General features: G+C 45.6%; 1 long non-coding RNA gene across 16 annotated transcripts in view; it reads right to left on the reverse strand.

The window, feature by feature from the left end:
• The window catches only part of LOC126086473 (uncharacterized), a 136,006-nt gene that overhangs the window by 105,729 nt on the left and 17,000 nt on the right, over window positions 1-13,277 (reverse strand). For 15 of the 16 annotated variants that reach the window (XR_007519534.1, XR_007519532.1, XR_007519529.1 and 12 more), the window contains exon 2: window positions 10,880-10,972. This is a non-coding gene — a long non-coding RNA (uncharacterized LOC126086473). Of the gene's footprint in view, window positions 1-8,850; window positions 9,047-10,879; window positions 10,973-13,277 lie in introns of all 16 variants that reach the window. The other variant, XR_007519520.1, reaches the window with a different exon arrangement.

Below are 13,277 nucleotides of genomic sequence, written 5' to 3' on the forward strand. Positions count from 1 at the left end.
CCCTCCTGGGGCAAATTCTCAACTTCCTGATCAATCAAGGACTAGCTCTGTGAACGCTGATTCGCATTAGGTGATAAATCAGAAATTTCAGGGTATTGTAGGAGTGCTTCCAGGGGGTAAACTTCCAAAGGAGTGACATTAAAACTAATGAAAAAAGAAGATGTGTCCCCTCCACCCCCTTTTGTAATGGCAGCAATAACTTTTAAAATTAAGAACAGTGATAGTGAGATTTCCAGAGCACTTCACCTTTGGGCAATACAACAGAAAAAGATACTCTATGTTCGGTCACCGTAACAGCTCATGTATTACCTATATCCCTCCCAGCTTTCACTTTTGCTTTCCCTTGGGAAATGAACAAGAGCCATTAAAAAAAAAAAAAAAAAAAAAGACTAACACCTACATCCTTCATTCTTACTGTTGTTATTGTTGTTAGGACCCATTGAGTCAATTTCCACTCATAGCAACCCCATGTGACAGAGTAGAACTGTCCCATAGGGTTTTCTTGGCTGTAATCTTTACGGAAGCAGATGGCCAGGTCTTTCGCCCATGGAATGACTGGGTGGGTTCAAAGTACCAATCTTTTGGTTAGCAGCCAAGTGCTTAACCATTTGCGCCAGACTTATAACGTCTGCCAAGATACTGATTAAAGCAACCAGGTACTGGCTTATGTTTCCACTTTCTTCTCCCTGCTTTGTGGGCCCCACAAATTACAGTGGCTGTGTGATTCTCTCCCCTCCATACACCTACAGTCCAAAAAAAAAAAAACTTAGTCAGCAAACCTAGTGGCTGAGATCTGGCTTTCTCAGGCTCGATGTAGAGTCTTCTAGAGGTAGAAAATTTGTGTCGATTAAAGAAAGCCATCAAAGTTTCACATCAATCTTCATTTCAGAGATAGAGATATATATGTTCAGGTAATAGGGCTTTTTTGTTTCTTATAACGTCATGGTTACCTACAAACTGGTTATGTTTTCTCGACTGTTTATAATTTTATTTCTGCTGAGAATAAAATAAATTCATTTATTCATTCAATGAATATTAATAGACGACTTGTACGTGCTTGGCCCAGTGCAAAGTGTTGTGAAAACAACAGTGAACAAGAGACATCAAGCCTGTCTCCAAGGAGCTTGTTGCGTAGAAAAGAAACGGAAAAATCAACAAGCAGCGCTAGATACTCACCTATCAGTGCTCTTTATGCCCTGCTGGGAATGTACACAGGCCATGGAAGGGCCGTGAAGGAGGAAATGGCCTGTTCTAACTGGAGGGTTGGGCCACAGAGGACTTCATCTAAGTCTTAAATGAGAGAACATGAAGGCTAGGCTGAAGAGAGTGGGGGGACCACAGCTGGCCTGAGTAAAGAAAATGAACACCAGCCGTGACATATTTGACCTGCTCAGAGGACTGAAGACAGGTGCAAATGACTGAACACGAGTTGGGCTGGGGTTGTGCAGACAGATCAGGCTGAAAAGGTAAGCCAAGGAAGATGGCGGAGAAGCTGTCCAGAAGAGTAGGCCATTTATCTGTCTGTTCTCTGTGGGAACCACTGAAGAGTGAAATCATCAGATCTGAGTTTCTAAAATCTCACTTTAGTGGCTGGGAATGGATTCATTTAATTACTTGTTCACTCTTTACCATGAGTCGCACACACCATGCTAGGCAGAGTAGGAGAAATGAAAATGCATTAAAAACGTCCTCTACTCTCAGAGTTTACATCAATCCAGTAGCATGGATTGGACATAAGGGAAATAACTGTCCATGTGCTCTTGAACAGGTTGTTTTCAGCTGCTGTTGAGTCGGGTCCCCAACTCATGGAGACCCCATGCACAACGAAACACTGCCCAGTCCTGTGCCATCCGCGTGATTGGTTGGGGATCTGTCCCTTGTGATCTACAGGATTCTCACTGGCTGATTTTCAGAAGCTCACCAGGCCTTTCTTCCTAGTCTGTCTCAGTCTGGAAGATCCACCGAAATCTATTCAGCATCATAGCAACACGCAAGCCTCCACTGACAGAGGGTGGTGGCTGCACATGAGGTGCGTTGGCTGGGAATCGAACCCAGGTCTTCCGCATGGAAGGTAAGCATTCTGCCACTGAACTACCACTGCTCCATCTTGAGAAGGTTACTTCACTAAATGAACAAAGCAATCCCCAGTATCCCTCCAAACTCTGAGATTTTTTAATTTCACTACTACCAATCCCTGAAGACTCTGGGGGGTGTGACCAAGGAAAGTGGAAGCCTCCTTTCCTGGAGATATTTAAGAGAAGAAAATTCAACCAACTCAACAGCTATTTGCCAATCACCTACTCTGTGATGGTCAGTGGTAGACAAGAGATGAACAAGAAAACATATCTGACCTCAAAGACATAATTACCATCCAGTTGGGAGGATTAGAAACACCCACAAAGATTCTCACATAGAAGAAAGTGGGGTCTAGGTGCAACAGGCAATAGATCAGGGAGAGACTACGTGCTTCCGAGGGCAAAGAGGAAGACCTTTTCGGAAGAGGTGTTATGTGAACGGGCCTTAAAGACTGCTGACGAAGTCACTGGGTGCAAAGCTGGGAAGAAGCCTTCCAGGATGCATATGAACAGAGGTGCCAGGGTGAGACAGCATGGAGCACATTGTGGGGGCCAGCAAGGAGCCTGATCTAGTAGAAATGATGGTGGGACTTCCAGAGAAAGGCCAGGGCAGCCTGGATGCTAAAGTCATACTTCTATCAACTGTGGGGAGCTGATGAGTGGCTTGGAGCAGGAGAATGGCAGGATCCCAATTTTGCTAGAAGAAAATTACTTTGGCCCCATTTGTGTAGAATAGAGGGGCTGGGAGGAGAGAAAGCTCTCCAGAACATGTAACTAAGTAGCCCACTGTGCCCATAACGTTCCTGACTGATGCTCCTCTGCCAAATTGTCATTTATGTGTCACTCTACTTATCCTTAACCACAGAGCCACAGTAGTAACACTTTGAATGGTAAGCATAGCCCATACCTTCTATAGAGAGGCTTGGGAGGACACTGTCAGTTATGTCTGCTAACTTTTTATAGCAACTTTGCCTTAGGTCTGTCTGATTGCAACACGTCAGCAGAACTACCCTCAATCAGTGATCATAATTAGGCAACCATATTTTACATTTGCCCAAACAGTTGGGGTTACACCTGTTGTCCTTGTTAATGGCATCCCCTTTTACCCTCAAAAAAGCCCTGCTTTAGAGAGTAAGTACATGGTTACTCTAATCCTAACTCCATTGCCTGGAAATTTGGCACTTGGATTTCCATGTATGTGTGTGTGGAAGGGTGAATGCCTGTGTTATGATTTAAAAAAAAAAAACTATTGCCATCCAGTCTGACTCATAGCCACCCTATAGATCCTATAGGACAGAGTAGAACTGCCCCATGGGGTTTCCAAGGAGCAGCTGGCGGATTCAAACTGCCAACCTTTTGTTTAGTAGCCAAACGCTTAACCCAATAAGCAAGGTATGCATGGGGCCAATTGTGCCTTCCCACCAAACTGCAGCGCACACTTTCACCTGTCCCCCGCCACACGCACTTTCACCTGTCCCCCGCCACATCAAAGATGTGGTGAAACCCATGTGAAATTGCTCACCACAGATTAGTAAGCGAATGTAATTAAGCCCATGCATACCTTGCATAACGCAAGCTGATACATCCGGTGCTAACTGGTTACTCTGTCCCTGCTTATGCAGGCATGTGTCCACACAGGTGGCCTTCTCAGTGAGCTCTTTGAAGGAGAGCAGAGACTGAGTATCATTTGGTTTTATATCTCTAAGCATGGCACATGCTGTGGTGAATGGACACTGAGTGCAAATTCCCCCATTGCCCGGGAAATGGGCAAAAACTGAAAGCAAAAAGGGGATTCAAGAAACCAAGCCCATTACCACTGAACTGACTCACAGAGACCCTATAGGACAGAGCAGAACTGCCCCATAGGGTTTCCAAGGAGCAGAGGGTGGATTCGAACTACCTGCCACCTTTTGGTCAATAGCTGTTATGGATTGAATTGTGTTCCCCAAAAATGTGTATCAATTTGGCTAGGCCATGATTCCCAGTATTGTGTGACTGTCCACCATTTTGTCATCTGATCTGATTTTCTTGTGTTGTAAATCCTATCTCTATGAGGTTGATGAGGCAGGATTAGAGGCAGTTACGTTAATGAGGCAGGACTCAATCTGCAAGATTAGGTTTTGTCTTAAATCAATCTCTTTTGGGATATAAAAGAGAAGCAAGCAGAGAGTCAAGAGGACCTCTTTCCACCAAGAAAGCAGTGCCAGGAGCAGAGCATGTCCTTTGGACCTGGGATCCCTGTGCTGAGAAGCTCCTAGACCAGGGGAAAATTGATGACAAGGACCTTCGTCCAGAGCTGACAGAGAGAGAATGCCTTCCCCTGGAGCTAGTGCCCTGAATTTGGACTTCAAGCCTCCTAGACTGTGATGGAATAAACTTCTGTTTGTTAAAGCCATCCACTTGTGGTATTTCTGTTATAGCAGCACTAGATAACTAAGACAGCAGCCAAACACTTAACCACTGTGCCCTAGGGAGACCAGGGTCACCTAAAAGTGACCAGCACCCTATCCTTTGCTGAGGCAGCAGCGGAGAAGAGAATGGCTAGAGATGCTGGTGCCCTGGCCGGTGGTGGGATAGATGCACAGGGAGCTAGAGATGCTCCAGGCCCACCCTGGCGCTGCCATCCAGGCAGAACTCCACCTAGCCAGGGGTGTGTGGCCTCGACCACATCTTCCTATCACTCTGGGCCTGTTTCTCATCTGTCATTTTAAGGACAGCACAAAGTGTCCTATAGGGCTCCTTTTTGGCAATAACATGTTATGAATGAGTCTATGAGCATGACAAATTAAATGCCCAGGTCTGAGAAAACAACAACCAGGATTCCAGACAGTATTTACCACTTAGGTCCTGGACTTTTTACCTGGCACTCCCTGCTGTTTTTCTTCCCCAGCCTGTCAATTTTCCCCAAACAGGCACCCTTTAATGTCATCTCCTAAATCCAGTCAGGTATGCTGGGCTTTCAACAGGGGGTCACTCTGAGCTCCCTCTGTCTTCTGGTCTGGTGTGCCCCACCCCCTCTCCCATGCTCCTCCCACCCCCACCCCAGTGGGTTTATTGACATTTGGTGTTCAGCTATGGGTGACAAACTTTATTTCCTCTTAGTGTGCCTTCGGGACATAGATGTTACCATTCTGCAGCTTCAGAGGCACAGCGAGAGTAACGAGCACCCGGGGGCAACCTCTAAATACGTGCCCACAATGACCTCGACCTCATCAACCTGGAGGGTGGTGATTTGTCTGCTGGCCTCATCTGGTGCCCCCTTGGACTTGTGCCTAGAAGCAAGTGCCCCCCTCTGCCCACCCCCACCCACTCCCCACCTCTATGTGGCTTTTGCATGCCGACAGTAATACCTGAGTGCTCAGGTGAACAGAAATTAATCTTCACACCAATGACCCCATTCCCCAGCCTGCGAGTTCTCACAGTTAAATGTGCACCAGGATTACCTGGAGAGTTTGTAAAAACAGAATGCTGGGCCCTACCCCCAGAGTTTCTGATTCAGCAGGGTCTGGGGCTGGGCCTGAGAAGTTGCATTTCTAACAAAGTTCCCAGGTGACACTAATGTCCCTGACTACACTTTCAGAGGCACTACCCTGGGGCATCACAGAAGACAGGCAACTCCTGGACACTGTTCCACCCACCGTGTCTATGATGAGAGCAAGCCTGAAAGGACGCTGTGATAGGGGGCTGGACTGCTGCTCCTTCACGCAGACACTGGAGACTTTCTACGGTGAGCAATGCAGGGTACAGTAATGGAAAGAGCACTGAAAAGGAAGCTGAAGGCCCAGAGTTTGCATCCCAGCTCTGCCGCAAGGCAGCCATGGGGCCTTGGGAAACTCACTTGACATCTGTTACCGAATCCTCCCCTGTAAAAAGAGTAGGTTGAACTAAAAGGCCTTGAAGGCCCTTTCAGCAGTAACAGTGTAGCCATCTGTAGCCAGGTCTATAACTGCTTCAAGGACTCCCTGGGTAGTACAAAAGGTTAAGACACTTGTCTGCTACCCAAAAGGCTGGAAGTTCAAATACACTCAGCGGTACCTTGGAAGAAAAGCCTGGCAATCAACTTCTGAAAAGTCAGCCATTTAAAATCCTATGGAGCGCAGCTACTCTGACATACGGGGTCGCTATGAGTTGGAATTGACTCTATGACAATTGGTTTGGCTTTTTTAATAATTGCTTTAAGGCTTTAATTTGGGGAAAAAAGACAAAACAAAACAAACAGCAACAACAAGATGATACAGAGGTTTTGATGTTACCCTCTGTTCTGCTTTTGTCCCTAGGAGCTGCAAAGATCGAACCATATAAATAACACTTCACTGGGTGAAGCGTTCACCAGAAGGAGGTTACCCGGGCACAGGGCAGCAGATTAGAATAGGGTCATCTTTATGGGGTTTGCTCCCATCTTCCTCAATGCTTCTCTGTGCTTCTTTGTCCTATGTAGCCAGGTACTCTGTTTCCACAATCTATTAACCACTCTTCTACACCTTTTCATACAAGAGCTTAATATACTTCGCCTGCCTGACACAAAGAGAAATTCCCTCTAAGGCACTGCCAGAGAAACAAACAAGAGCCCCTTTCCACTCAGGGCAGCAGTTGAAATAAGAAAATTATAGTAAAAGTTACATAAGAGGTCCTGATGGATTTCAAAAAACTGAACCATATGGTATCTTTGAATTTCCTTCCCTACACCGTCATCCAGAACAATCGTACTGGTTTGTCCCATATTGCTCCAGCTACAAATACCTCTAATTTTTGTACTTAAAAAGTAAAACCACCATGTTGCTTTTCTCTTCCCCTCCTGGGAGTTCACTGTGATATTCATAAATTAACTCCACAACCAAGGTTGTTGTTGTCAATAGTTGCTGGAGAGTTAGATTCAACCCACGGCAACCTTATGTATAACAGACTGAGTCGTTGTCCTGTCTTGAGCCATCTTCATAATTGTCTCTATGTTTGAGTTCATTGTTGTGGCTATTGTGTTAGCCAAGCTTAGTCCAGTAAATTCGTTGTTCATTTATTGAACATCTACTCTGAGCTCGGCATTGTGCTCAGTGGTAGAGATATAAATGTACTGAAGATCCCTGAGACAGGGTATAAGTCAGGAACCACAGATATTTGGCACAGCTGCTAGTATTCTCCCATCCCATTACCAACTGACCCCGGCTCTCTTTCCTTGTACACAGGATATCCACCTCAGAATACTCAACACAGCACTCTAGAGTTGTCACATAAGGTAAAGCCAATTTGCCATTTCTGAATTAAACTGGGACCCCACTGCTCCCTCAAAGAAAGGACAAAGTCTGTAAAGCCTGAGCCAGTGAATAATCCCAAGGCAAAAACCCTAAGGGCAGGTAGGTAGTGGCCACCTCATAAACTCCCACTGTAGTGGGTGGGGAAGCAACTCCTCTTAGGAGAGAAAGAAAAGGTTCTAATTTAGTCCAGGGACTCTGACATGGAGTCCTGAGTGGGGAAATGATTTGGTACCAAGTTCCCTGGAAAAGAGGCTGCTACTGAAATAAACTGAAAGGGCGCCAGAGAGCCGGAGAAGGCTCTGCTCTGCATCATTCATTCATTCAGCAAACCTACCGTGTGGTAAGCATTGTGTTGGAGCTAGAGTACAGAGGTGAATTAAGCACAGTCCCTCAGTGGAAGGTGCTCACAGGGCCAGGCAAGTAGACAGCCCAGCCCAGCGCAATGCAGGACTGGCTCTGGTAGAGGGAGCAGAGTGTGACATCTGAGATGTGAAAGACAAAGACGGGTCAGTCAGGCAATGGAAAGAGAGGATGGAGAGTGAGAAAACACCCGGAGACAAGAGAACACAGTTTCCTGGGGGAAGAGCAAGTGGTTCGGTGTGGCTGGAGCATCTTGGGAGTGAAGCAGGTGATGAAAGTTGAGGCGGGAGTTGAGGCAGAGGCCAACCCCTGCAGGGCCTTCAGACCACGTCAAGGAGTCTGGACGTCATCCAGAAGGCAGTGGTGAGCAGTCTCAGGCTGCATGAGGACCTGTGGAGAGAACTGCCCATCAGCAGGTGGGCTGGGAGCGCTCGGAGGAGCAGAGCTGACATCCATCCTGGGCCAGGGCAGTAGTGACTGCCAGGAGGGAAGAGCGCCACATAGGGGTGGACGGAAGCAGTCAAGGGAGATGACCACCCAGGACTCCAGGATTCAAACTCCCTGTCCAGAAGCCCAGCCCAAGAAATGCCAGGAAAAGAGAGAGGGAGAATGGGAAGTGAGTGGATGACTCAAAGATCAGCAAGATCTAAGTACCGCCCTTCTAGAGTTTGGTCCATCCGAGAACTACCCCAAGCAGCCACTCGCTCACTTGTGAACCTAGCACTGAGCAGGGAAGCAACCCACCCGTCTGGGGAGTCCAGGTTGGCTTCCCAGAGGAGGTGACCCTCCAGTTAGAATGTAGAGCTGAATAGGATTTCACTAAATGGAGAACATAGGAGACAACACAGCTAGGACAAAGGTGCTGAGATATGAAAAGCCATGTTGTAGGGGGAAGGGGCAGGGGGAACAAAAGATCTGAGATATGAGATGCAAAGCTACAGCTATGAGCTCTAAGAAAGGCCCCAGTTTTAGGGTCTATGCGGCAACAGAGCCCAGGGTATGGGCACTTCCCCACCAGCTCAACTCCAGGTGCCCTACACTGGGCTAGGTCTCACCCCTGAGGGGCAACGGGGCCGGAGAGAAGAAAAAGAAAAGCGGGCATTTAATTGTATTTCCAAAGGGTTTTACCTGGAAATGATACCACCGTATTTAAGGAAAGTCTTTACCTTTTTGAAGAGTGCTATGCAGTTGTTTATAGCAACTCACAGGGACGCTATAGGGTCACTGTGAGTTGCAATGGACTCAACAGCAATCGGTGTTTTGGTTTTGGGGCAGTCGTTCCATCTATCCACGGATGATTCTGTTTCTATACCATCTGTACACACATTTTTTTTTTTTTCTGAAGCAAACTCAAAGGAGGTTCTGTAAATAATAAAAACCAAAAATCTGACCATGTGGGTGTCACACTTAAAAAAATAAACAAATAAAAAGTCAATCATTCACTGGCTTTCTATTGATCCCTACAGGTTTAAATAGCATTTGTTGTTATTCAGTGATGGTCAAATCCATTTGTCAATGGTTACACAAATCTGTTTTTAGCTTTGGGTGTCTTGTACTCCTTTATCGGCTCCATAGAATTCAACTCTTCTTTCTCCTTGGGGTTCCTTGTTCAGGCAACCATTTTCCAATATGCATGTAGACCTTCTCACTGCCCCCATTCCCACCTATTTGGTGTGGGAGGGAGGGGAAAGGGAAGGCAAACTTAAGTCCCTAAACTCTTATTTTAAAATGAGAATCGGTGGATAAATAGACTTTGATGTAGAGAACTTTTCTTTGCAGGTGGTTCTCAAGGGCACGGTCATCCCTTTGTCATTCCTCCCTTGACTCCCATACTCTGCTGGGCACTGCTGAAGGTACTGGAGGTACAGTGGTGGAAGGGGGAAGGAGACCCTGCTCTCAGGGGGCTTATTATACAAGAACGTTCAGATAAGTACTCTACAAACCAAAATATCAAACCCATTGAGTCGGTTCCGACTCATAACAAACCCATAGGACAGAGTAGAATACTCCATAGGGTTTCCAAGGAGTGCCTGATGGATTCGAACTACCGACCTTTTGGTTAGCAGCCATAGCGCTTAACACTACGCCACCAGGGTTTCCAAGTGCTCTATAGAGAACCAAAAAAAAGTTGGGAGAAGAGAGAATGCTTAAAAGAAGACTACTGTTAAAAATAATCAAAACTCACTGAAATTTGAACTTTTTTTTTTTAGGTTTATTCTGAGCAGTTATTCTATACGCTTTTATGGAGCAACCATTTTGATTTCAGAAAAAGCAAATGGCTCCAAGAAGGAAAGTACAAGGGGACTTATAAAGGGAAGAGGAGGGAGAATAGAAGAACCACCATTGGCTAGCCTTAACATGATTGACTGAACCCTGCCTTTCCCCCTTTACTGAGATCAACTGGTATCAGGTTACTTCTGGCCTAACCAAAAAACCCCTTTCCATCCAGACGATTCCAATTCATAGTGACCCTGTAGGACAGAGTAGGACAGCCCCATAGGGTTTTCAAGGAGCGGCTGGTAGATTCGAACTGCCGACTTTTTAGTTAGCAGCCTGAGCCCTTCACCACTGCACCACCAGGGCCCCTAGGGCATGATAAAACCAAACCAAACCAAACCCACTGCCATTGAGTCCATTACCAACTTATAGCAACCCTATGGGACAGAGTAGAACTGCCCCATAGTTTCCAAGGAGCGGCTGGTGGATTCGAACTGCCGACCTTTTGATTAGCAGCCATCCGTAGCTCTTAACCACTATGTCACCAGGGTTTCCAGGGCAGGATAGATTCCTTCAAAACATTCTCATTTGCAAATCTCAATTTCTGTTATCTTAGTCCCAGACCCATAAAATAATGAGCACAAAGCGAAGACAGTTAAAAAATAAAAAACTCTTCTAACGTTCAAACTTCATTTTATGACCTAAAAGGCAAAATTCTTCCTAAAGCATAACAAGCTACTTCAGCTGAATAAAACACCAAACTCTAAAAGGAGAGGAATTCAGTATATGTGATTTATCATGTGAACACCAAATACCAAGAAACCATCCCAGGGATGAGGAGGCCAGCCCAAACCCGCTGCTTCAAAGAGGCTGTTCTTTAACTGAAAGCTTAACACGATGACCCTAGAAAGGCTGAGGGAAAATGTTCAAGTGAGCTTGCGCTAGCGTTCCAAAGAAGAATGCCAAAAGGGTCCTTACTGCAGGATTCAGAGCGTTAAAATCCCATTTGGAGACGCTGCCAAGTGTCAGCGGCTGCGATGTTCTTTTTAAACAGCCGTACTTTCATGCTGCCTAAAAAGAAAAAGAAAAGGTTCACTAAGCTTCAAAATTTGGAATAAATTGTATCTCTCCGCCAAATAAATAAAGCTGATACGGCCATTGTGGCAATTACTTCAAACAAACGGGGTTATTTCCTTCTTGGCTCGCTGTTTTATTTTTAAACTGAGGTGGGAAACATCCATCTCCACATAGAAGCTCCTGTGTTTTTGCTTCTTCCTTCTCCCCAAGCCACCTTCTGAGCAGCACCTCTTCACTGCAGCCCCAGGAAGGAAATGGCTTTTTAAATTTGTTCTCATCCTTGCAGGGATCTCTCCAGTTGCGATGTTAGGAAAACTGGGGCTTTTTTTTTTTTTTTTTTCTGGTGCATTTAATTTACAATTATTGTGCTAAACAGTGTGAATGTTTACCATATGTTGGTTGTGGGGCAAAATATTCTGGCTCCCATAAAAAGTCAGGTTGCTGAGTCACGCTGAGTCACTCACCTAGAGAAAGCCTGCGGGAGGTAATTAAAAACAGCTGGGGCAGATGCTGTACCATCACTAGCCTTCCTCCCAGAGCCCCAGAACCAAAGCAACAGAGGGCTGGAGGGGTAGGAGGCTGAAGCAAGTTGAAAGAACAAGACCAAGATGCATCTGAGAAATGGCTGAACCGCAGCAGTTCTTGCAAAACAGCGTAAGTAGCGCTAAGACTGTATTTACTAGAACTTTGCAGATGAGAACACGCTGAGATGGAGCCAAAGCAATGAAAAGGACTAGAGAAGCTTGTAGATAGAAACAGTATTAAAATAAAAATAAAAAAGCAGAATTTCATCACAATCAAAATGCAAAGACTGCTTAAATTTAGGATTTCTATTCTATTACACGGTTTACATTTAAGAATGAATAAACTAATTGATTTTTATTTTAAATAATTGTATCTTTAAGTAAAACATGGGTAAACTCAAGAAGCTAATACCTTTAGTTCCTCTAATATCCCCAAAAGTCAGAACCTCCATTTTTGATAAACTTCTAATCAACAGATGGCAATGACAGGTGATAACCAGGAAAAAACTAACCAGCTGCTTACAACTTGCTCCAGGATCCAGTTGTCATTGATTCCCATTTACAATGACCTCATGTGTGTCAGAGCAGAACTGTGTTCCACAGGGTATTCAATGGCTGATTTTTGGGAAGTAGATCGCCAGGCCTTTCCCTCAAAGCACCTCTGGGTGGACTTGAATCTCCAACCTTTTGGTTAGCGGCCAAACCAACAAACCCATTGCTGTGAGTCGAATTCCAACTCATAGTGACCACATAGGACAGAGCAGAACTGCCCCATAGTTTCCAAGGCTGTAAATCTTTACAGAAGCAGACTGCCACATCTTCTGCAGCGCAGCTGGTAGGTTTGAACCACTGACCTTTCGGTTAGCAGATAAGCACTTAACCATTGTGCCACCAGGGCTCTTTCTGCAAAGAGCAGCCAAGTGCAATGACTATTTGCACTACTAGGAACTCCCTGCTCTAGGACCAAACCAAAAACCAAACCATCACCACTGAGTCGATTCCGACTCATAGAGACCCTGTAGGACAGAGTAGAACTGCCCATAGGGTGTCCAAGGAGCAGCTGGTGGATTCAAACTGCAGACCTTTTGGTTAGCAGCCAAGTTCTTAACCACTGCACCACCAGGGCCCCTGCTCTAAGACAGTAGTTCTCAAATTTTGTTGCACATAAAAATCATCTGGGAAATCTTATCTAAAATGCAGACTCCATCACCACATTTCTACCTTTGCTCAAGAATTAAGAATCTAGGGAGTATTTCTTAAAGCACAATCCGAGGATTTCCCAAAATCTTGTTAAAAATTCCTCAGCCCTAGTCCACACTCTGAGGCCAGAATCTTATGCAAGAGGTAAGAGGTGGGACCCTCAAATCTACATTTTTCACAAGCACACAGGTAATTGGACTCAAGTGTTCCATGGCAGTGTTTGAGACACAAAATAGAGAAGTCTCATCTTTGCCTAGATGATCCTCAGTTCCTGAACAGACAGGCAAATGCTGCCTGTAGGTTTTTGCTACTCTGCTCCCCTTGAGAGTAACTTTCTTCACTAGTTTCCCCATATTTGACTGGAAAAAAGGAGCAAGTAACCCAACGAAGCAGAGAGACTAGGATCAGCTGGCCAAGGCTTTGATCCTTGGTCCTGGCACTTAGCCTCTCCCAACCCTATACCCGCCACCCCTCTTTCCATTTATTTCTTGTACTCTTCTCTGGCTCGCTGCACTCTGGCCACACCGGCCTCCTCTCTGTGCCTTCAACACACCAGGCACGCTCCTGCCTTAGAA

The sequence above is a fragment of the Elephas maximus genome, chromosome 12 (genome assembly GCF_024166365.1).
Source record: "Elephas maximus indicus isolate mEleMax1 chromosome 12, mEleMax1 primary haplotype, whole genome shotgun sequence".
NCBI classification, from domain to species: domain Eukaryota; kingdom Metazoa; phylum Chordata; class Mammalia; order Proboscidea; family Elephantidae; genus Elephas; species Elephas maximus.